Source organism: Perissodus microlepis, chromosome 16, assembly GCF_051167445.1.
Source record: "Perissodus microlepis isolate ML-2025 ecotype Zambia chromosome 16, ASM5116744v1, whole genome shotgun sequence".
NCBI classification, from domain to species: domain Eukaryota; kingdom Metazoa; phylum Chordata; class Actinopteri; order Cichliformes; family Cichlidae; genus Perissodus; species Perissodus microlepis.
This window is the reverse complement of record NC_140476.1, coordinates 30640009-30664921: the sequence shown is the minus strand read 5'-3', so window position 1 is coordinate 30664921 and position 24913 is coordinate 30640009. Positions and strand designations below refer to the sequence as shown.

The 24913-nt window shown below is 39.9% G+C and overlaps 1 protein-coding gene across 1 annotated transcript in view; it reads right to left on the bottom strand.

The window, feature by feature from the left end:
- The window catches only part of arhgef49 (Rho guanine nucleotide exchange factor 49), a 77650-nt gene extending 53068 nt beyond the window's left edge, over positions 1 to 24582 (bottom strand). Inside the window, exon 1 of the mRNA XM_084954913.1 lies at positions 24277 to 24582. The gene's annotated coding sequence lies outside the window, so the exon portion shown is untranslated. The remainder of the gene's footprint in view (positions 1 to 24276) is intronic.
- Positions 24583 to 24913: the final 331 nt, after the last annotated feature.

Here is a 24913-nt window from a genome sequence, read left to right as displayed (position 1 = left end):
AGAAAATGTGTCACATTAATTACAATTTTTTCCTTTTATCCATCCTCTGAAACTTATTTAACACTGGGTTGCAGGGACAGCAGCCTCAGGAGAGAAGCCCTGACCTCCCTTTCCCCAGCCACCTCCAGTTTGTCCAAGGGAATACCAAGGTGTTCACAGGGAATATTAAAGATGCAAGCATATTCTCGTTCCACCCTGGGGCCTCCTCCCCAGGACATGCCCAGAACACCTTGCCCAAGAGAAGCCCAGAAGGCATCCTAGTCATTTGCCCACACCTCCTCAGCTGGCTCTATACCTAATTCACCGCCATTACCTACGGCATGCTGGCAGTCCAGAGACTGAATTGTACTGTTGCCAAATCTTACTGTACGACATCAATACAGATTAATCTACTGCTGGATTCTTTAATTAATGAGCAGTTTGACATTTTTATTTCCTTCCTTGTTCAAGAGTTACATGCAAACAGTGACACCTAACAAAATGTTTTTTTTCATAGCATAGAGATTGGAACCTACAGACACAGTTCACAGAAGTAAGTAACACATAAACACATACAACACACAAAATCATTTACCAATTCAATCCGAAAATCCAAACTCAAATAAAAAAAAGTTGTGGTCTTGGTTACACAATTAGACCTAATACATAATTAGCACTCACTCAAGGACATCATTATGACTGCATTGAGTGATGGTTTTAGCTAGTTTAGCCGAATCACCACAAACTCTCACGTAGAGTGTTATTATCGGCCCATAGCTTTAGTGCTTCAGATTAAAATTCAGCTGCTTTTAAGCTCTGTTTGTGAGTCACCGACTCAAATTTAAAGCCGTTTTCACACATAGGCTGCCGCCCAGAACTCATCAGCTGTGGGGCTCTATGCCTCAAAGCAAATTCCCAAATCAGTCCAAAGTCTGCTTAAAGTCCAACTGATCTCAGGTAAATATCCAAACTATTCACAGTGAATGGGTGGGTATCACGGGTCCCACATTTCCTTTTCTGAGCCACAAGTCAGAAAAGGAAACTGACCTGATTCTCGACACTGTTGGTTATTTATGTGGAACAATGGCTATGGCTTTAGTGGAATTTAACCTCTACAACATCAGGTTAAAGAGGATACAAAGTGTCACAGAGCTTCAGAAATAGTGGGTGTTAACTGTTAGTTGGCTTATTACCAAGGTGTTACAGAGTGATTGAGCTGGTGGGTGAACCCTGATATCTGGTGTAGCTGTCCTCAAACTAACTTCCAAATTGATTTGAACTGTGCGCCGTGAGCTCCAGTAGATATGTTTTCTTTGCAGACAGGCTCGGTATCTGTACTGCTCGCTGGCTTTGCTCTTTGTGAATTTAACCAACTGCAGTCATCAACATATTGTTGTTGGCTGAGTTATCATGGCTGCTCTCCAACTCCTAAGTCATTTTGTAAGTGACTGACTGGGACCTTTGACCTAAGCTATCAGTAACCATAAACACCAGCGCCTGCTTTGCACCAGTCCACCAGAGGCCATTACTGTAAACTCTGAGACTTATTTAAACTGTCCAGTTGTTTTGAACACTTGAGTTATGAATTATCATTCATTTTGTTGTCACATTTCACAGTATCAAGTGGCTGTAATTTCAGTAAAATATGTAAAAAGGTCAGATAGGGAAAAATAATAAATCTAATTAATTACAACATTACACGTGAGCTTTATTTGTTTGTTCACAGCATCTCTGAGAACAAATTTATCACACATCGATTTTTTATTTCGCTTTGCTTTATTTTTTCCAAATACAGCCAGTGTACCTTTAACTAGGAAGACAGATTGCATGCCAACGTGCACAGTCTGTGTGTTTGCTGATATTTGTTGTGCAGCTCGCTCTCATTTGGTAGTGCTAACTAGATGCTGATATACATGGCTGCAACATTTTTGACATCTGCATGCATGAATGCATGACGGAGGAAAAAAATGCGTCGAGTGCGTAGGTGGGACCATGGGATGACAGTACTCTCTGATTTAATGACACACATGGTATAGCTCTCTCATAGCTCACTTGACTGGTTGTATTAACTTGCAAATTAGACTGAATGACTAATTAACTGTAGGCGAATGCTATTCCAGATAATCTTGCCCACTTTATCCCCTCCTCATTACTACAACTGTATAACATATTATTCAGAAGAAAGCACAGGGACATGGTCTGACATTTAAATAGCACAATTCTACTCTTACTGACAACTGAAAGCACTTTAAAGATCGCACATCTTCATAAAGCCCTTTATTCTATATGCTTAAGCACTTTATCTGCCTATCTAAATCTACCAATTTAGAATCAATTAATGAAATGTGCATGTTTCTGGACAATAAGGAGAGGACTCAGAGGACTCAGAGGATACCCACTCAGGCAGAAGAACAATATGCAATCTCACATAGAAACTGGCAAAATAACCAGGAGATCCAAACCAAGAATCTTCTTACCCCTGTGCAGTATATCTACTACTGACTCTTTACAAGCGGCCTCCACAATATAGTCCGCATTGCCTTGTGTTGTACTGCCTACTGTCATTTTTGTTTGAGAGCCCAGACAGACTGCTTTCAATAGAAGCCAATGAAAACGCTCCATATATCTGTATATTGTCGAGTTTGCATCTATGTGCAGCAGTTTATGTCCAGGTTGGCCTTTAGCTGTTACTGGACCCAGGTCTAGGTGGTACTGACAGTGAGACTCAAGATGAGATGTATCCAATGAACTGACATGCTCACCCAGCGATATACAGTTAGATTATTTATGAGAGCTCCACCATTGGTTCAATAATTCATAGGGCCCCACTCTGCCGTGGGTGAGTCACGAACAAACCTTTTACTGAGAAAATAAGCATAGAGAGCAAAACACAACTAGGTAGAGCGAGAGAGATATTTGTGGGCAGAAAACTCAATAAGAACTTGCCACACCATTACTTTTTGAGGTCTGCTAAATTTAGCATAGCTTCCATGACTCAGGGGAGGTTCTACACATGGAGATGAAGGAGGTGAGCCAGCTTTTAGTGTTGAATAAGTATCCCTGGGAGTTTGGAAGAATGTAGCGTCCTAAAACTGGAAAAAAAAGGGTTTCCCTGAACCAGCAAGCAGAACGAGAGTGAAGTCATGTCAGTTAGTAAAATTTATTTTACACATACCATGCCCAGTACAGTACATATGCAAGCAAGTTCCTCATTTAATGTAGATTTAACTGCTTCACAATGGCTGCAACTGTTAGCTCTTCAGGGCAGGAATAATATACTGTTGTCGACTAGATGGAAATGTTTACATTGGAAAGGGGGTTACTGAGTTAATACAGGATGTCGTAAAAATGTCCTTTGTCAATTTATCCGGACCTTGATTGCTTGGCAACCACAATGCCATTGTGAGCCACAGTGTGTACCTTTGATGCCTAACAATAAGCTGAGTGATGAGTGAATGGGTGGAGGTTGATGAAGGTCACAATGCACAATGGAACACAGTGACACACATACAGAAACATAACCACAGGCTCGGCACAGTGAACTATATTTACCCCATGAACTGGGTCTTTGTCCACTGACAAAGGTTAACCTCAGGAGGTTCTGGTAATTAGAATGAGAAATGTGCTATTCAGTTATTTTTATATATTACCTGTAAATAAACATTTCATTTTTCATTCTTCCAGTGAGCTTTTAAAACATACAAAGGGTAATGAAGTTACAAATGCCCAATGATAATAATTACGTTTTTTTTAGCACTTTATATTATAAGGTAAAGACCCTGCAATAACACAGAGAAAACAAACAACGCCCAATTAGCAAGCGCTTGACAACAGTGGGAAGGAAAAACTCCCTTTTAACAAGAAGAAACCTCGGGCAGAAGCAGGCTCAGTAAGAGGATAGCCATCTGCCGCGGCCGTTAGGGAAATATGTGAATGAAGACAGGTAAACACACTGGTGTGTTTCTAAAGTGATTTGAATATTTAAAATAGCACAATTACATTAAATATAAGAAGCAATTCAAAAGATGTAAAAAGTATACTGCATATTACTGTAATTGACTGTATACTATAAATCTCAAGAAGAAATTGGATGCCTACCTCGTACTGCTAATCGAGTCTGGTAACTTTACAGTGTGAAAAATGCAATATATTATGGCTTAGGCTTTGATGCATGTCACTCATTTGTGCACTTGGTGTTGACTTGCTGATTTCATATTTTGTGGTTGACTGAACACTTGACTGTCTGTGACTGTTGAACCAGAAGACCAACATGAAATATGAAGATCAGTTCTATCACTGTTTAGAGGTGACTGGAAATCTATTACAGGGCTCTAGAGTGCGACCAATTTGGTCGCAAATACGACCAAATTTTTCAGTGGTGCGACTAAAAAAAAATATTTGGTTGCACCTGTGCGACCAACTGTTCGGGTAGCAAAAAAAAAAAAAAAATCTGCAACCTTCCCTGTGGTCAACAACAGACACACATTTTGCCCCTATCGTGGACTAAACCAATCAGAGATAGTAAGGGGCGGGACCTCTCTGATTGGCCGTGGTCCAGTTGAAAGTGCAGGTGGAAGTGGGAGGTGAGTAGCTTGAATAAAGCGATATCAATTCATTAAATCCTGAATCGACTTTTAAATATAACTGTGTTTTGCCAGAAACGCCAGATTCTCAGATCAAAGCTCACAAAACCATTTCAACAACAACCAAACAGCAAATGAGAGCAGGTACACGGATTCCACACAAAGACGTAAACACAGAGCGGACCCAACGCATCAGAATTAACTTTGTCTTTCTCGGCTTTCTCACCCAACGGCCCGTAGACGGACACGCTGTCGGAGCTTAGTGATTCTGATGCGTCCGGTCCGCGCTGTGATTACGTCTTTTTGCGCTGATTCTGAGCTGCAGGTTTTGTCTCTCTCCAACCAAAATTCACCGAGCCAGCAGCAAAAGAAGCAGCAAAAGAAGCAGCAAACTGCGCGTCACATTTGATCAATGTCGTCATGAATTTTGCTGTTTTGCTTCCACGACTATTAAAATCACACTTCATGCACAGCTCTCTATCTATCTCTCTCTGTACACAACAGTTTCCCGTCTCCAATCTCTGTTTTCTGTATTATTCATTCGCTTATTACCCACCAGTCTACCGTTGTTTACAGCGCTGTCGGCTGCTGTCTTTTTCTTTTCTTTTTTTCGCTTAAATGACCTCGGACAAGAAAGCCTATTTTTTCTGTTGTTCAATACTGAAGAAATTTAAACTTTATATGCAGAACATTGTAGAATATTTTTAAGGTTATCTGCTATAAAAAGCCAGACCAGGAAAATCTCCTTCATGTTTTTCTGTGTTTTATTCTCAGTTACTTTCACACAAAGGCATCTGCTGTGATGTTCACAATTCTGATGAAGTCAGTACTGATAAGTGATCAGAATTATAATATTTCTGACTGTCTGAGGCTAAGTTGAATCGAATCGGGACTTTGAAAACCGGAATCGAATGGATTATAGAAATCAGTGATGATACCCAGCCCTAGTGAGCAGCCTAGGCACGACAGAAGTGGATGTAGCTGTAATAGGAAAAGAACTATTGCTAACTTTTCTGTTAAGGCCTGATCCTTCTGAAATTCATAGCCAGTGCTCTGACACGGTGTCATCAATCTTTGAATGCTGAAAAAGCACAGTGTATCCAGAAAAACACATTATATTATATAAATTATTATAAAATTTGTGTGCGCCTAACTTTTGTGCCGGTACGCCTAACTTTAAAAAGTTAGGCGTACCGGTACGCCCATGGCAAAAAGTTAGTCTAGAGCCCTGTATTAGATCCTGTATTTCGCTGCCATTGACTGTATCTTGGATGAGTCATTTACAAGGGGATAGCTCTAAATGAGAATGCAAAACAAACCCCATAAAAGGGTGTTTTTGGTCACATATATCTTTTTTCAACAGCGGTTAGCCAAATGTGTCCTGGGCAATTATCAACTTCAGCCATGACTCTGCTTTGGTGAAAACTGAATCTCTCAAAGCACAGCGAGCATTTCCACTGCATTTTGTACAGACATTCGTGGCCTCCTGATGAATTCTGATTTCCACCCAGCACTACCAACATTTCAAATCTGATTTGTAAGGAAAACAGCACAAAGCTTTAAGTCTGTAGCCACGTCTAGTGGAAGTGGAAGTACACACTTTTTTTTAATAAGTTCTGCTGGATGCTGAACACAAACCATTCTTATGTGAACATATTTTGACCTACAGTGTTGAGACAGGAGGCAGCAGGGGAAGTGGCCCACATACGTCAGCTAAAATTGCAGCTTCATTCACTCAAAGTGTGTGTTTCTGCATGCGTGTGGGTGCACAATATCCACAACTCTGCACATAGAGAAAGTTTGACTATCATCTGCGGTTGGAACTAATCCATATTTTTGTCATCAGATACTCTACTGAATGATTTAATTTATGAAATGCAAATACAATAAAATCCAAGAGCCACTGGCCCTTTCCCAAATGCAACCTTTTCTTTCAAGTCACAACAAAAACAAAAGATATTCAACTGAAATTGTTATCAGGTGACTGAAGTTTTGCCACAGCTGCTGCTAGTCCCAAGAAAGCAGCTCTAAGCTCTTAAAACATTTGTTAGTTAGATGATCGTATCTGCTCAGCAGCAACAAACTAGGCTGTGTGTGTGCTGTTATTGACTGGACCAGACAGTGCACTAGAACATGTGACCTTCCTGGAAAACGAGAAATAAATGGAAAACAGGGTCATATGTAACCATCGTGACCCATTAACCTCATTCATTATTTAATTTTCCAGCGGCTCTTAGTAGGACTCCATTAAACTCCCATGTCAACTGTTACATAAAAAAACCTTTATAACCTATATTGTGAGATGTGTTGGCGAATGAATATGTGAGTGTGCAGTATGCGCGTATGCACATACCCCGTTTAGCCAAGTATTGGCAGACTTAAAGTCCTGTGTGCACAGAAGAGCTATGCTATCATAATCAGCATGCCTGCAGACACACAGCACGCTGAATGAACCCAGCCCTCCTGATGGTACGCCATGAAATCCAATTTTCTGTCAGTCTATTCTTCTCTACAGTTTACCAGAAAGTTCCTCTCTCTGGATCTCTTGCACACCATCTCCAGGCTTCTCTCATCGCTCTCTCCTACAGATGTTGCCATGGTAATGGATAATTGACTGAAATGTCACTTCATGGAAATGAAAGTAGTGCACTCTTTCCCAACGTTAAGTCACTCTTCTTTATCTGATTGGGACATATCAGTTTGGCTGGTAGTGGCTTCAGGTTTAACAAAGAAGCATGAGGCTGAAATAAATATGTTGCTTTTATTATTAGAACAGGAGTTCAAACACATTTACACAAACCCGCCCAGTCTCTGAAAGCACCTAGCTTCCTTTTATACTCTATATGTTTCTGGAATGGTCTACTAAGCAGACAAAGGACGTGTGTTGTATTCTACCCCAAAAGCCAAAAATGATATCAAAAACACATCATAATTCACAGGCTGTTTTAAGTAATAAGTAGGCCCATAAAAGAGACCAACTAAGCAGAACTCTACTCAAAGATAAGCCTTAAATTAACAAATAATCTACCCTAATCAAAAGAAAGCTCAACATGTGGAGTAATGAAGTAAACCATTTTAGATGCAAAGGGGGAAACAAATACATTTCATTTAAATTTCATGTTGAAAACATTCAAGCAAGCCTACCGCAGACATGAGCGAGACAGATAAATATGAAGGCATGCCGGCTGGGACGTCGCCCGGATCAACAAGGTCCGCATCAGGTGTTGAGGAACCAGGGCACCCTGACGAGAAGTGGGCTACTGGAACAAGAAGGCATCGGTGGATAAGAGACGAAAACAGGGCGTTGTTGGAATGCTACTACGCAAGTAACCCTGGCAGAATGGGTTACATGAATAGGATGAGGGACCTATGGATTCTTCAATACCCAACATCCACAATGACGGCGAAACAACTAGTAGCTCAGTGTTCGAGAGGATGTGGAGGGTGAAGGTAACGGTGGTCCCCATGGTAATTGGAACACTGGGTGCGGTGACTCCCAAGCTAGGCGAGTGGCTCCAGCAGATCCCAGGAACAACATCGGAGATCTTTGTCTAGAAGAGCGCAGTCCTGGGAACAGCTAAGATACTGCACAGGAGCCTCAAGCTCCCAGGCCTCTGGTAGAGGACCCGAGCTTGAAGGATAAACCGCCCGCTGAGGGGAGACTGAAATGACATATATATATACATATATATATATATAATTCAATAACACATATGCTTTAATCATAAATACATAAATTAGAAACACCCAGACTAGCCTCCCCTGAGCTGTCATTTCAGTCTCCCCTCAGCGGTTCCTAAGCAGGGAACCTAAGCTGTTTTCACTCTTCAGCTCTCCTAACATAACCGACACTTAAACAGTCCTCCCAGAATATTGACTAAAGTCAATAAAGAATCCATAAACAATAAAAATAATGTGTGTGTCTTTTCATTTAGCTTCCAATATCAATCATTCATAAACAAGTAAAAACACAAGTTAAGGTAACAGATCCCCTGGTCTCCATTACAGGCTACACAGCATGCCAGCATGCGTCTGAATAATTGCTAGTCAATTAGAAAAATACCTAACAGAAGCAGAAACAAGACTGAGCTTTAATCATCTAGTAAACTGATGCCTCGCTTAATATTCAGCTTAAATTAATCACTTCAGTAGATACAGTAAGCACGCAGTTGTTGACATACTGATGCTTCAGTGCAACATATCTGCAGATGGTGCAGTGGACCCAATCCATTTCCAAAACTGAAAACAAACCACAAGCTATGTTGGCTGGTTCGTACTTATCAAGGGAAGCTTAGCCTGAGAAACACAGATCAATGCTGTTCCTCTTCTCATGTGAAACAATTGCTCGTCGAGACTGTGCTGCGTGGGAGGCAAAAATAAAACAGATTAGCCATAAAAATTCAACCGCAGCAATCTTCACAGTAATAGTAGGAAGCTCGGGCGTACTTCAGAAACATCAGCATTTACACATCAATGAGAGGGGGCGCGTTGAGATGTATTATGATGCAAAATATTCAGTGGGAAGGTCTTTTTTTTAATCTCAATGGTACTGAAATAGGCAGGAAAAAAGATAACAAGCACTGGCTGTGAACTGTTGGAGGCAGTTAATCAGTATCAGGATGGGGTCTATGTCTGTAGTCAGACGTGACTACGACTGGTTACTGTAACATTAATTCATGACAGTGATGTATGGCCTAAAAAAAGGCCTAAAGAGAGAGCAGGAAATCGGGGCCAAAATCTCATATCCCGATATTATGCATTTCATATTGCGATAACACTATATATCATGATACAGCGCATTTTCTGTAAATTGGGAGAATAGCTTATATAATGACCACACGGAAGGGATTATTTCTGTTTTAATTTTTAAATCAGCTGCTTGAGGCACATGTTGTTGTGAATAGTTTATATAAATAAAATTACATTTAATTAGATACTTGAAAATGAATGGTACTAATTTGTATGTATTTTTTTTTCTTTTTATTGAGAAAATCAGGGCAAATGTTGAATTGAAAAAGTTCAGATAAAACATTAATGTATAAAATAGAAGACACTTTTCAAAAACTAAATGACTAAAGGTCCAACATACTGTAATATGCTGCTTGCCTATAGCATTAATACAAAGTCTACAGTATATATTAAATATTAAAATATATAATGCTATCTTCATCAGGTAGCATTATATGAGACCAACTAAATTATAAAAGGCAGAAAAAAAACTGCTTAAAAAACACAAAGATACAATGCTTTTTGTAAGAGACAAAATGTAACCATGGACCTTTTCAAGCTTAAACTATAGCAGCAAACTAAGCCTCACCATAAATATGTACGCTATAACAAGTAAACAACTCACTTCAAGTTAGAATTATAGCATATGTAATGTAAAATGTCACAACAAAGCATCTTGCATATTCAGCCTGAGAGCCAGCAACACAAATCTTCGCTAAACTAGCACCTTGAAAATTTTAAAATCCCATATGACCTACCACGGGTTATTATTACAGAAAAATATGCTTATATTTAGATACTCATTGATGGCTACATGGAGACTGTGAACAAAAACAGTATTTTGGTCACAGCATTATACATAGTGACACACACTAGATGATCCTCATGTGGAGCTTCCCTGAGCCTATCATTTCTCCTGCATGGTCATCAAGAAAAAAGCCTGTCTGCAAAACACGACTGCAAAGTCTCAATGCAATCTCAGATAAAGTGCACCATCAAACTCAAACAGGGCTGTGTAGTTGGGCTCGTCCACATACTCATGCCAGTAGTAATGCCACAGTGTATTCTGAAATACCACAAAATGTGAAATGACAGACGTTTTCATTTTATCATATGATATATATCATCGCATGGCGCAGTCGTAGCAGGAAACAAACAAGGTAGCTGTATGACACACGGTAAAGCCTTTAGAATAGCATTACAGCTTAATGCTAGAATAACTAGATGCCACTGCCGGGGTGTACACATACCTCAGGTTTCCCATAAATGGCTCTCTTTAAACATAAAAATTTCAAAGGTTTTCTATCAGCCTCCACCAGACTCTGCACCACTGTCAACAAATGACTGTGTGCACCTTGGAAATGTGGACGTTTTCCCCTTCTGCAGGAATCACCCCGGACACTGACACCATCACTCCTCCTGTGTCAGTGAGGCTTTTTCAAAAGCAGACATCTGGACTACCACCAGAAGGCATACAGTTAAGTCTATACATGTTTGCACAATGACACAATCCAGCAGTCTATCCATTTTCTTCCATCCATGGTCCAATTCAGGGTCACTGTGTGCCTTTCCCAGTTATCCCGGGTTGAGGGTTGAGACACGCCTATGAGTGATTTAGAATCGCCAATTACTCTAACTCACACGTGTTTTTTTGGACTCTAAGAGGAAGCTGGTGCACCAGGACAGAACCCATAGAAAGGCCTCAGCTTTGATCCCAGGACCGTCTGCAGCAACATGCCTCGATTTTCATATGTATTTCTTATTTCTACATCACCAAAACAGATGTGAGGTCATTTGAGAAGAAAAAGTCATTTCTGCTTTTTGAACTCAGTGCTTGCCAATAAGCACATACAATAAAAATGAGCTTTTCATGGAGAAGATTAGGATAAAAAAGAAAAAATCCCCCCAAATATCTCTTACTGGGATGATCTTGTGATTTATATGAAGGCCACATTCCAGGCAGGATTCTAGACAAACAGCAGAAAATAAAAGACAGCGTTCCCAACTGAAACACTCTCACTGCACTTACTATAATAATGATTGTAATAATAATAATGGATTGGATTTATATAGCGCTTTTCAAGGCACCCAAAGCACTTTACAATGCCACTATTCATTCACTCTCACATTCACACACTGGTGGAGGCAGCTACAGTTGTAGCCACAGCTGCCCTGGGGCAGACTGACAGAAGCGAGGCTGCCATATCGCGCCATCGGCCCCTCTGGCCAACACCAGCAGGCGGTAGGGTAAGGTGTCTTGCCCAAGGACACAACGACCAGGACAGAGAGCCCGGGGATCGAACCGGCGACCTTCCGGTTACAGATACGCTTCCCCTGAGCCATGGTCCCCCCCTAGCATATCTATGTTTGTATGGTCCCCATCTCCTCCTAGATAAGTGGCTTAATCTTGATGAAACCTTTCATAAAGAATGCCTAGGGCACTGTGAGTGTCTAAAAATATTTCATACAAATCCCACAATCCCACAAAATATGTTATTACATTTAACAGTTTAACTAAGCACTGGATGAAATGTCATAGTATATTGTGATACTCCATTCTGATGTATGATAATGTTCCCTAGTATCAGTAATTGTATAGGTGTTACATAAATGGGCCTCTTTAGCCTTCTAAAAACATCTGATGAAAACAAGTATAGACTTGAAACATAAAAATTCACTTGTGGTGTGTTGGTGAGCACACAGGAGAACACACAGCTTGCTGTACAGGCATGACACAGACCACTGGAGGGGTATCCAAAACATGATTTGACTGCCTGACGATGCTACACAAATTTTCAAAGCTTCAAATTCAAAATTGTAACACAAATAAAATAATGATATTTATAAAGAAGCTCCTTTAGACAAATTTTAAGCTACCACACAAGTAAAGACAATAAAGGAGTAGAATTAAATAAATTAGAATAAAATAGAGTACAGAAAAATGTGTGTATTCGATTATTTCATTTGTAACAATTCTTCTTGGCAATTAATCTGATGCTGTTGGAAAGCCTGTTTATTTTCCTTTAAATGGTGCCAAGGACCTGTCTGCAGTCTGACCTCAACTCCACTGAACACTTGATTGGTTTTGTTCTGCGTTCGCACCAGAGTGACGAATGCGACCACACTAGCTGACTTGTGACATGTGCTGGAAAGATTTGGAAAGTTTTTCTACATACTTAACTCTGCTGCTTAACCCATGAATGCATTTCCCTTTACAAATGTGGCACCATTTAAGGGGAAATAAATAGGATTTGCAGCGGTATAAGATTTGTTGCCAAGAAACACTGTTACAACAAAGAAATCACCCAAACACAATTTTACTTTTTGTGGTTAGTTAATTTTTTATTTGATGTCAGTGCTAAGGAGTATATGGGAACTGGTGCAACAACATAACCCGGGGATTGCAGGTTTCTCAGCACTCTGGTGGCTATTTATTTCAAATCAAGGTCAGTTTAAAAAAAAAAGCTGCGCTTGTACAAGGTTAAAAATATTAAGAACAAGAGGACCGGTCAAGTCCATCTTTATTGTCTTTGTTTAGTATTTTTACCACTATCTTGATACTTTATTTTCTGCAGGTTTACCTTCTTGTAACGTTCGATAGGATAACATTTTTTTAAATGGCATTGTCCCTTATAGCAATTTACAGAAGACAGAGACAAATGGGGAGAAAGAGGAGGGTGGAAGGTGGAGAGCAGCAGTTTAATCCATATTTCACCAACCAAATTGCTAAAGGCGAAGTTGAAAATCAGCACAGAGTCTTTAGCCTCTTCAACCAGACACATTCCTCTGAGACCCGCTGATCAACTAACCAACGTCTCTGCACACACTGGCAGCCTGTTCAGCTGTTTTTAGGATAATCCGTCTTCTGGTAAAAATGTTGTCTGAATCCTAATAGTCCAGCAGTAGACACCAGACATAAACATGTGCACTGCAAACACACACAAAATACAAACACAAAAGCAGAATCCGTCTTCGAGCTGTCAGGTGGCAAAGAGGCAGCAGCGGCTTCGAGTCTCATTAGGATTCTGCATCTGGCTTCACATCACACACACACACACACACACACACACACACACAGTGAAGTCTCCTCTGAGAAAATGTATATATGTTTATATAGCTGCTAAAATGCTACTGTCTTCACTGTATGGATGGCAAATCTAACATGAGTAATACCTCACTAATAAAAATGGTCCTGGGCACAGATCTACTAAGTCACAATGCTATTTTTGTCTTTGCTATTTTTGTTTTTTGTGGAACAGACACTCATGGTTGATTTCTAGAGGGTTTCCCGCTGGGAAGGTTATTCCTGTCGACAGAATTCTTTAGAAATTTCTGGTTTCAAAGATCCGATCAGGTGCGAATATTCTGCATTGTAATGCATTAGGGCTGTGGAAAACATCCATCAAAACTTGTACAGTATATAACCTTTAAATGAATTTTGCTGCTATGAAACACTTCCAGGTAATTTTAATGTTTTTAGTAAATATGAAAAAAATAAACAATGTCTATGGAAGACTGAACCTCATGTCATATTTTTTCAGTAAGAGTGGGAATAAGTGGTGTGCTTTCTTACCTCTGACTTAGAGACCTGTTTGCGTGCACTGACAACCTTATGTTGCTAGGTAAAAATTTGTATTCCCCAATCAGTGGCAAGTGGTTGCTAGAGGTTGCTGCAAGTTGCTGTGAAATCGATTGCCTGAGTCATGCAGACCTTGACCATGCCAACCACAAGTCGCTAGAGAAAAATGTATATGCCCTAACCAGCTGGCAAGCATTTGCTGCCAAATGGAATCAGTCGCAAAGAGGCTGCTGCACCAGAAACATCCTTGTGATTGCTTTAGTTACTTGGAAACTGCCACCGTTGCATGGAAGATGAAAATTTGTCTGCAAACACTTGCCAACTACTCCCTATGCGGTAGTCCAAAAAGTGCAAAGAAAATCTGAAACGGAGAATCTTCCACTTTAAAGTAACATTATGGCTTACTGCTGCAACCAACACATTTAATCACAGTTGGCAAGTGGTCATTGTCTTCTGTGCGAACGATGAGGGACTGCTACAATATGTTAGCAAACAATTTTTGGTGCAGCACTATATACCTCTTTGTGACCAATTTTTACCTGGCAACTGGCAGCAACCACTCGCCAACTGGTTGAGGAGTACAGATTTTTCATTAGTGAGCTGTGGTTGCCTGAAGGGGTCACTGACTGGTCTGTAAGTCTCTGTAACCAGACTTTATCGATCTATTTCACAGTGAATGGCATCAACCTCCAGTAAGTGTTTGAAACCGGAATATAGATAATTATTTTGGTCGCAAATGGTTTATATAATATATATAATTCCTTTAGTGACTAACATTATCCAAGGGGTTGCCGATTGGTCTCTAGGCCAGTGTGACTGGGGCCTAACTAACGAACTACAGGGTGGCAGATATTAATTTAAAAAATACTTAATATTGCAATTTACCTTGATTGATTTTTTTTTTTTTTTTTTTTTACGTAAAAATGTTACAGAAAGTAACATTTTTACAGCAGTCTGCTGTAAAGTGGCTGACTTCAAGCAACCACATCTCCTCTTCTATGGGCACCAGGCTAGTACTTTGTCTCAATGAACCTTTGCCCTACTAGTGAAAAAGACAGTAATTTAACGCACAGTGCTCGTTTTATCTTCAGGTGTGCTCAGTGTTTTTTCTTATCAGTGGGAGAAAAAGAGAGAACAAACTGCTTGCAATAGAGAAAAAAAATGAAAATTTGGACAGAGGCAGAACAGATAGGATCGCTGGAGCATGCAGTGAAGAGAAGGAAGAGCAAAAAAGAGGCACAGAAAATGAGAGCGGTGTTACAAATGGCTGCTGGTGAGGGGAAGGGAAAAAGGTTGGATGTGGAGAGTGAGCACAGCTGGAGCTCTGTGTGAAGCCTTACTCATGGTTACACCAGATGATGGGTGGAGAGGGCACGGACTGAGGGAGCATTTACGCTGCCACAGGCTGTCAGCAAGGTTATGCTTTTTAAAAAATGACTGCACTGAAAGGAACCTGCTGCTGCTGCTTGCTGAGGTAACTTGCAAGTAACCACCCTCATCCTTTGTTTGACTCACTGGAAACCTGCCTTATCATCACTTAACATGCAGAGTTGTGCAGCCAGGTTTCCAGCTAATATGAGAGACATGAGGGATGTATGAAATAACATTTTTACACACATTTTTATGGTGTATTTAAAGACAGTATGAAGCACTCAAAGTATAATATGGTCTTTTGCTAAAATGATTAAACACACCTTAAAATATGCTTCTTAAATACCTCTGTTGACTGGTTGTGTCACAGGATTGCAGCTTTTGTCCTTCAGTACGTTAATACTACCTGAATAATAAACCTGAATGGATTATAGAGGCTAATCCACATAATATTATTATTGGATTGATGCTATATTAGAGAGGATTACACCTTGCAGAGAGCACATAGACATTACAAATGAAAGGTGTAAGCAAAGAAAAATGCCTTAAAATACACGCCTGAAGCAAGTTTGGGGCTTATTTCCTGTTTTCATTCTCCTGTGTGGAGTAATGCAAATGTACAGTAGTGTGCAAAACTCTTCAGTAAGCCCCTTATTTCTTTGTTTTACTTCCAAGAAGACAGACCTCTTTGTAATTTCTTTAAAATTGACATGCTATACAGCATTTGTCACAAACCTGTATTCAAATCGTTATGTATTTAAACGGTTATAACCTGTTATTGCAATGTAGTTATAGTAAAGTAACATATTTCCCCATCTAACATTCCATGTCTGCCTACATGATATCAGCACAAACACTGGCAGTAAGAAAAACAGATTTGAATTGCTTTATATAGCATTATTGTCACTTTCCCTATCAGATCAATCTACTGACCCTGAAATCTTGAAATGCTACTTCCTATATGTTAACATTAAATACCACAATTGTAAGCATCATAGTTTCTAAGCTTTAAGTCTTTTTGTCAATTTAACCAATAACTTTGAAGACCTTGGTGGATGTAAGCCAGATGTTAATGGATTGTTAACATGACATCACACCCCTATACCCATACAGAGGAGATTCATGCCTATATATCTAAATATAGGCACTTTGTTACTAACAGTCTGTTGCAAAAACACATCATTTGTTATCATTTCTTTAGTTAACTGTACAAAAAAATGCTAAAAGTAATATTGTTTGACAGGCATGAAAAAGTATTTTTGCACCAAGATGATTCCTTGTGATAGGCCAGAAACTACCTGTGTATGATGTGCAGCAGTGGTGTGCAGTGACTTTTACAGAAAGACAAGCAGGGATGATGTTACCATTTTTTGCTGCCAGTCTTTTATTCTCTTATACATGCCGACTGCCTCCTACAGCTTGCTGCACTGATCCTGCATGTTTTTACCTTTCTGCACTCCTTCCTGCCAGAAGGATTGTAAAATATTATTTGATATATTATATCATCTAATGATTTTCTACTAGCTCGCAATGACGAGTGCTGGAGGAGCTTTTTCAGAACCATTACTTTAGCAAAAGTAGCAATAAAATATCATCAAAACGCCTCACTACTAGGGATGGGTATCGTTTAGGTTTTACAAACCAGTACTTTTGAAACGGTGCCGGTGCTTAAACGGTGCTCAAACCGGTGCTTAAAGAATGGAAAACACAAAATTGGTCCAAAAACCTCTCATGTTCAGCTGTTTTTTTTGTAAAAAGATAACAATGTTAGCCTTTTCTGCAGCTATGGGGCATATATGGTATCACTCTGGGCTGGAAGCAGTGCTTAATGCAATGGAAAAAACACAAACTTTGTCCAAAAACCTCTCATGTTTAACTGTTTTCCACTTTTTCTTTGGTCATTTTAGCTTTTTTGGCCAGGGTGAAGGGAGCATCTGCCATCAAACAAGAAGACAGCTGCATGTAACTACGAAGGTGTTTGCTAGTTCACCTTACATGCATTAATGTAATAACGTGGTTAGCCTACTCAACGTACATTACACACGAACAACATTAAGCTACTCACGCAGAGAAGAACGGCTGCTGCTGCCATCATCATCATCATCATCATTTCTGCTACACTGGCAGGGCTAGGGGCCAGGACTGTACTCTTCAGGTTTTTGGGGGATGTTGCTAACTCCGGGTCCGATAACAGGCACCACACCCGCAGTAGATGTGCTCGGTGTGAGGTCTCGCAGCAAGCTATCAAATACGGCGCATTTCTCGGCTTTAAAAAAAAACGCTATGCATCGCCAGGTGTTTCATCGGATTTGAGGTGTTACCTCCTTTGACAGTATCACAGTATCAGCTTAAAGCACTTGTTGCAGGCTGCTGAGTTTGCATATTTTGCTGTGAAGTACAGCCAGACTTTTGACCGCTTCGCCTTGGGCATTTTTAATCTGTAGCTCTGCTCTAAAAGAACGTACGTACCTGGACCCGCCTACTATCCTCGGAAACGTAAAATGATTGGCTAGAATCTAAAGTGTATCATTCCATACCAGTTGGTGGCGGTAATGCACCTTTCAGTTGTTTGCCAACCGCCAATACAAATGTAAGGAAGAAGAAAGTGTATCACAGCTCAGGAAAAAAAAAGCACCGAAATGTGCGCTGCTTTTCGGTCTGGTTACTACCGTTTATGTCAGAACCGGTGCCATGATGGCACCGGATACCGGTACCCATCCCTACTCACTACACATAAAACTGTATTATGTGCAGTGAGATTGTTTCTGCTCCAGATGTTTAAAGCTGAGCTCATGTTAAATACTTATATAATATGTTTAATCAACACTATAACATTCTATATAATCATATACTTGCAATGGCTATCATGTGAGTACCACTATCTCAAAGAAAAAAACTAATATGCTAATCAGCTCAGCCCTAAATTTCTTTTTTTTTTTTAAGAAAAAAAATTGTTTGATTGGCAGTGGCTCCATTTTCCAACATAACAATGATCCCAAACACACTGCCAGTGCAGTAAAAACATACTTGGATAAAACATAAGACATAGTGGAACACTGTCAGTCATGGATGGGCCTCTCCAGAGCCCGGGCCTCGACATTATTGAAGCAGTGTGGGATCAACTTGACAGAAAATGGAACAAAAGGCAGCCAACATCCAAAGGAGATATTAAAATTCAAGAAGGATTGTCTCAGAAAGTTCAAGCTGTGTTGAAGAATAAAGGGGTCACACCAAATATTGACTTCAAGCTTGTTAGAAATGTACAAAATTGCCTTATATACTGTTTTTACATGTATGTTTGCACATTTTAATGAATTGCTGGACCTATTTCCCATTTGCCTAGCAGAAAATACTAAAATGAGGGCGACCTCAAGACTTTTGCATAGTACTGTAGATCAACATGAATGACTTCAGTCTTTAACAGCTTGGCCAGATTTAGAGTCTCTTTATAGAGGCTCATTTTAAAACTTACATTATTATACATCCTAAAGGGTTGATCTGGATTTAGTGTTTTCAGGGGGAGAAACATTTCGTCACTCATTCAAGTGACTTCTTCAGTCTTCAGTCTTCTTCCGTGGCTTTTACACCCCAAAACACACTGCACCAAAAATTGGACCACCCCAAGGATCGGGTCCCCCGACACAAACAGAGTAATATAGTGTACGCTGTGCCAGGAGGATTGCCATGATTTACACATTGGGGAAACCAAACAACCTCTGGCGAAGCGGATGGCACAACTGGAAGAGCTCCCTCGTCTGGCCAGGACTCTGCAGTCTATTTACACCTACAGGCCAGTGGACACTCTTTCAATGTGGAGGATGTACACATCCTAGACAGGGCGCTGGTTTGAGCGGAGAGTCAAGGAGGCCATTTATGTGAAAAGGGAAAGACCATCTCTGAATCGAAGAGGAGGCCTAAGGGTACATCTTTCACCATCTTACAATGCTGTGATTGCAGCCATTCCCCAACTCTCTGTGAATGGTACTCATGGCCATTGATCAGTGGTCTTTGATCAATGGTTCTTAATCAATGGTCATGACAGTTTGCATATTAATGATCAAGGAACTGACCTCACAGCCCATTGTTCATTCAGTGGGTTAGTTTCAGTTATTGTGCAAATGTACTGTTTATAAGATTGGGGAAACCTGCAGTCAGCTGAGACTGAAGGAGTCGCTTGGATGAGTGACGAAACGTTTCTCCCACTGAAAATGCTACGTCCACATAAACGGGATCGACCTTTTGGGATTTACTTACCTGGATTATTGAGCATGCATCAAGACATTATTATACATCATTGTGCAGGATGACTACTACTGATGCACTTAATGTAATTTTGACTATTAAACATACATTTTGATAATTTAGTCTAAAAATCTATCTAAGTGTAAGTTTTTAGGTTTTGTCTACCACTAGTTTAAAGTACAGTACTGAAACTGAAGCTGAAGATGAACCTCAGAAAATAGGAATCAACTCAAAACACCAAACAAAAATACACTACATGTAAACAATGCTGGAGTAAAAACATTTGAAGCCCAAGGCTGGGATTCTCATGGTCAGAATAAGTAAATGTTTGTGGAGAAGGAGACTGATAAACTATCAATGTCATTAGTTGCACTCTTTTTTTCTTTTTTAACAAACTGCTGAATGTGTGTCTGTCCATGCAAGAGCTTGTAAGAGTTGTGCTTTCTGTGGGCTTATTTGGAGAGATCTTGAAGCCAACAAGCCCACCCTTCTTCGTCAGACTTGACAGCACATAGACTCAAAGCACTTGTATTAGCATTTTATCGAGTGACCTTCCTGCTCTTCTGTCTGCCTCTTATGTTTTCATTTTCACTCCAGCCTTCCTGTTCCCTCAGAAAACGCAACTAATACCTCTGTATGACCCAACGTGAACTGCATCACTCAAAACTGCCCAACTGGGATAGTTCACTCTGACTTTGAACATTGAAAACTGCAAGAGTGTGCTGCAATATTTTGAGGGTGCGTGCATCCAGCTTTAAGAGGCTTGTTAACTGTTTTACTTCGGGCATTTCTCGATGGTTTCCTAGAAGCACATGACTGTTGCCACAGCTGCCACATTTTTAATTACTCCACTGGTAATTAGGGGTTGCCCATCGTTGGTATAGGAGATCCCGGACTGTCATCCATGCACAACACCTTTGTTGGTGGTGTTCATGGCTAAAAGGGGGGAGCACTGGGAAAAAATGAATGCTCATTCACACTGTCAGTCAAGCTGCCTTCATGTGGCTGAGCATGCAGCTGTGACTGATGTTCTAACAGGACACAGGGGGATGCATTATAGTTTATCCTGAAGGCAGGACACAAAAGCAAAGGAGGTTCTCGGGGGAGAAGAAGAGTTCACTCTATGAGGTTTGAGGCTGCTTGGCTGCCTCCAACATGTTCTTCTTATCATTGTTGTTTTTGCCTTGAATTCCAAAAACCAACATAACAAAGACAAAGACCTGATAAATGCATTCCGATCAAACCTGATATGTGGGCGATCTTTTGCGGCACATCATTTGGGATGTATTTTTAAAATTTTCCTCAGTTTTCTTTACAGGTGCCCCCTCTTGAATCAAGGCTGAATGCCTTCTACATGGCGCCAATAATGAAGCAGAAATGTTTTGTGTACGTTCATACAGACTCTTTTCTGTGTTGTGTTACGATAAAAATGGTAATTTCCAGAAAAAGAAATCCACCTCGGTGATAAGACATTTCTGTGGTGTAACGTAAATCATCTGTTCATTATCTATACTCGCTTACACTGTGAAGGTCATGGTGGCTGAAGCCTATCTAACCTTGGCCAGGATGCTGGGTATACTTTCGACAAATTACCGGGCTTTTACAGTACTGACACAGAGACCCATTTGCACACAGACTTTAACGATGCTCTACCAAAACATCAAAATCAACATCAAAATAAATCAGAACTCTTCAGCAATAAATTTGATTTAATAACGTGAACCGATTATAAATGCGAGGCTTCTAGACCTCAACTGCTTTTCACAGTTTCCCTCAGCAGGTAAGTGCAGAAAGCCACAGGACCAAAGATACCAATATATTACTTTAATTCTGTATGTAAATCACACATTAAATATATTTAAACTGATGTTTGGTGCAGTGATCCATGTTCTCAGTATTCATTTTGTTCACCACATGTTGCACAAAATAGCCAATTTGAACAAGCGACAGTTTGAAAGCAATCTTTGGAATAACGTGTTGGTTTTCATTTGTATGGGTTTTCTTACTATGTATTTCGCTGTACAGCTGCTCCTTTTTTATACATGTATAGTTTTACGCAGCCTACCCAGCGACTATAATTTTTTCAAAAATCTGACATGTTAACGTCTTTTTTTCCAAACTAAACTCTACTCACAAGCATCGTGTTTGTTAAAGAAATCAACTGGATGGCAAAAATCTTTATTTCTACAAAGATTGTAAGCTAATCGTAAATAGTAATCATATGCAAGCTAACACTGCAGTGACACTGTTTTAATTTCCTGGTCATTATTTGTATATTGTACAAAAAACAGAAAAGGCTCATATCATAGCAACTAATCCTTTAATGACCACACTAATGATCATCACTAAGGAACAAAGTAATTGGAAGTCAATGGACTAAAAAAGTGCCTGATCTGAAGCAATGAGTAAATGGAAGGTAATTAAACTCTGTCCAGTCAGGCTGATCTTTCTCCAAAACAAAGCCAGTATTTTATAATGCCTGTCACAAGTATGCGCATTAGTATTAGAAGCCTAGGCCCTTTATACCTTCCACGCATTTCTCCCAGCTTAGCCTGACAGACTCACCTAATATAATTGACTTTGTTTAGCTGGCTGTGCATATCTGTGTGTGTAGCTTGCATGAAGCTGTGAGAGTCTGTAGGTCCACCGCTTGGCCTTTCATCACATCACTGCACCGACCGAGTCCATGCAGAGATCAGATAGGGAGCAATAAAGCCAGACTCTGAGGAGGAAAATCTTTGAGACTCTTCAGTGTGAGACCTCTCGCAGAGCTCAGCGTTAGCCTATCAAGCAATAAACACCCTCAGAGCAAGTTTATCTTAAATTTGCTTAACATCTGTTGCCAACATCAGACGGGCATAAAGTCTTTACGAATGAAAGATTAGGCGCTGTAGCCAGAATCTTCGAATTTTAGTTCACAAGTTCAAATTCCCTAATGCAAAGCCGGTACTGAAACATCTACAATTAAATGTAATCTCCCTACCCGATGATTTACAGAGTGAAACTGCTGGATAGGTTCGTTTAAGACGGCAGAGTCTCAATAAAAGGCTTCAGTTCAATTCTTTCACAGAAAATGGGAACAAAAATGGAAGAGACAGCAATAGTGAGGTTTTACTGGCAAAAGAAATCAATTTGCCAAGAATTTGATTTCTCTTAATGAGTAAATCCTTTCTGCCTAAAAACATACCCAAAGCTGTGCAAGCATTGCACTAAAAGGCTTCAGGGTGCAGTAACTCATGTCCAGTGGGAAATGCCTTTGATAGAGCACCAGTAACAATTCGGGTAGAGTCATGTGGCTCTTATATTGGTGGAAAAAAACCCTAAAAACACCTCCTACTAAGTCCACAGTCCTAAAATATGTATGCACAGCAAGCCTGAGGTCTTTCATACTGTATTTTCTATTCGTAGAAAACAAAGAAAACTGCTGCAAGAGTATAACAGTTTCATTAACATTATCTGATTGCAGTCTGGATTTTAGCCAGTATTCCCATCAATCCTAGAGGTATTTCCAGTCATGGCTTGGATGACTGCTGAGGCCCAGTCATCCCGAAAAATGCTGTACTAAAGGAGCCCCGAGGGTAAAACTGCGAGACTCCGCAGATTCCACAAGGGAAATAAGATATTACTGCACTGCTTTCCTATTTCATTTACTTAATGGCATCACAGAGAAAAAGCAGATAATGAAGACAAATACAATCACTGTTGTGTAGCTGTGTTGTTCTACACTCTCCCATCTTGGCTATATAACATATTCATTGCTCTGACTCTCCTCACCTGAAAATGTCCCAATTTGCCGTTAAACCAACAAGCACCATGTGCGAGTCAGTTTTTCACTACAAACACAAAAACTGCTCATTTTTGCAAAAAGTGCAATTTGTAAAATGAAATAATTTTTCGTTTATTCATAAAGACTAAAATACAAAATATTTTCTAGTTATTGTGTTCTTGGAATGTAAGAACTTATATATGACTAAATTTCTTATCTTGGCTTTGCTGAAGCTATCAGTATTTAAAATCTGCTGAAATGTTCTAATTTCCATTTTTTATGTACACTTTACTTGAAGCTGAAATTTCATTCCCAAGCTTCAAAATGCAATTAATTAAATAATAGATACAAGAATAGCAGCACTGGCTCTCTTCCACAGTGTGTCTTTGTCAGATGGCCCCGCCCCTCCCTGAGTCTGGTTCTACCGGAGAGTCCTTCCTGTTAAAAGGGAGTTTTTCCTTCCCACTGTCGCTGGTCATCTGTAGGTCGTCTGATTGTTGGGGTTTTCTCTGTATTATTGTAGGGTTCTTACTTTAAAGTATAAAGCACCCAGAGGCAACTGTTGTTGTGATTTGATCCTATATAAGTGAGTAAGATGTTTTACTTGAGAATGAAAGAACTCTGAAGTTGTGATTTGCAGTTTTGTTAGTAATAAATTATTAATTAATCACTCAACGAGCAAAAGAAGTAAAAATATAAAGTAGTACTATGGTAATATGAACAGTCACGAAATTAAAAATTTAACCCTGTGTGTGGAAAAAATGCCTCCTAACACAAAGTACCCTATCCTGGGTTGCTTACAAAGAATACTACATGTATAATTAATATAGTGATGGGGAAAGAAAGCTTCAAGCAGCTATGTGCAGGTCAGTCATACCAGCTGAGGACCAAAAGCACTCACAAATCACTGCAGGGATCGCTCCAGTGACTCTGAACCTGACTGCCTGGTGATGCAGCTGCCAGCATCAATCAGCTGTTACCGCTCTTCTAATTCAAACGACAAAATACATCCTAATCTTTTTACTTACTCAAAGTTACTCCCAGAACGCTTCCCCCTCCATCACATCAGAAGAAGACGTCTCGTTTTATACGTGGGCTCAGATTCACAGAGCAGGTTCAATCCTCGCAGCTCCTCACTATTAAGAATCTGATGCCGGTTGCACACAGACCGGCTCCCTCCAGGTGGATCGATAACGACACTAACGTAAAACCGCGTGCCACACGGCCGTTCGTTCACTCTGTCCCTCCCTCGTGCTCTTTTGATGGATTTCTATCGAAGGATCCCGGATACGCGACCTCTTGCTTTTGCGGCTTTCTCCTTGGGAACTGTGTTGCCTTCAGGTGCTGCTCGTAAAAACGCCTCCTTCACCTTACAACTTTATGATTACACAGTAGTAATCCAATACACTTCATGTTTCTAAAATAATAATAATAATAATAATAATAATAATAATAATAATAATGATGATGATGATGATGATGATGTCACTGTTTTGCCATTAAAAGATGATTATTTACAATCTGTTTTTTATTTCTAAACTTCAAAGAGCCAATACGTTTTTATATTTGCAAACCTGGTAAATGTTAAACATCGATGGAGTTTGCAGCTGATAAGTCAAAAATAAAGATCATAAAATATCTAATGCATCTCAGTAATATGTGATG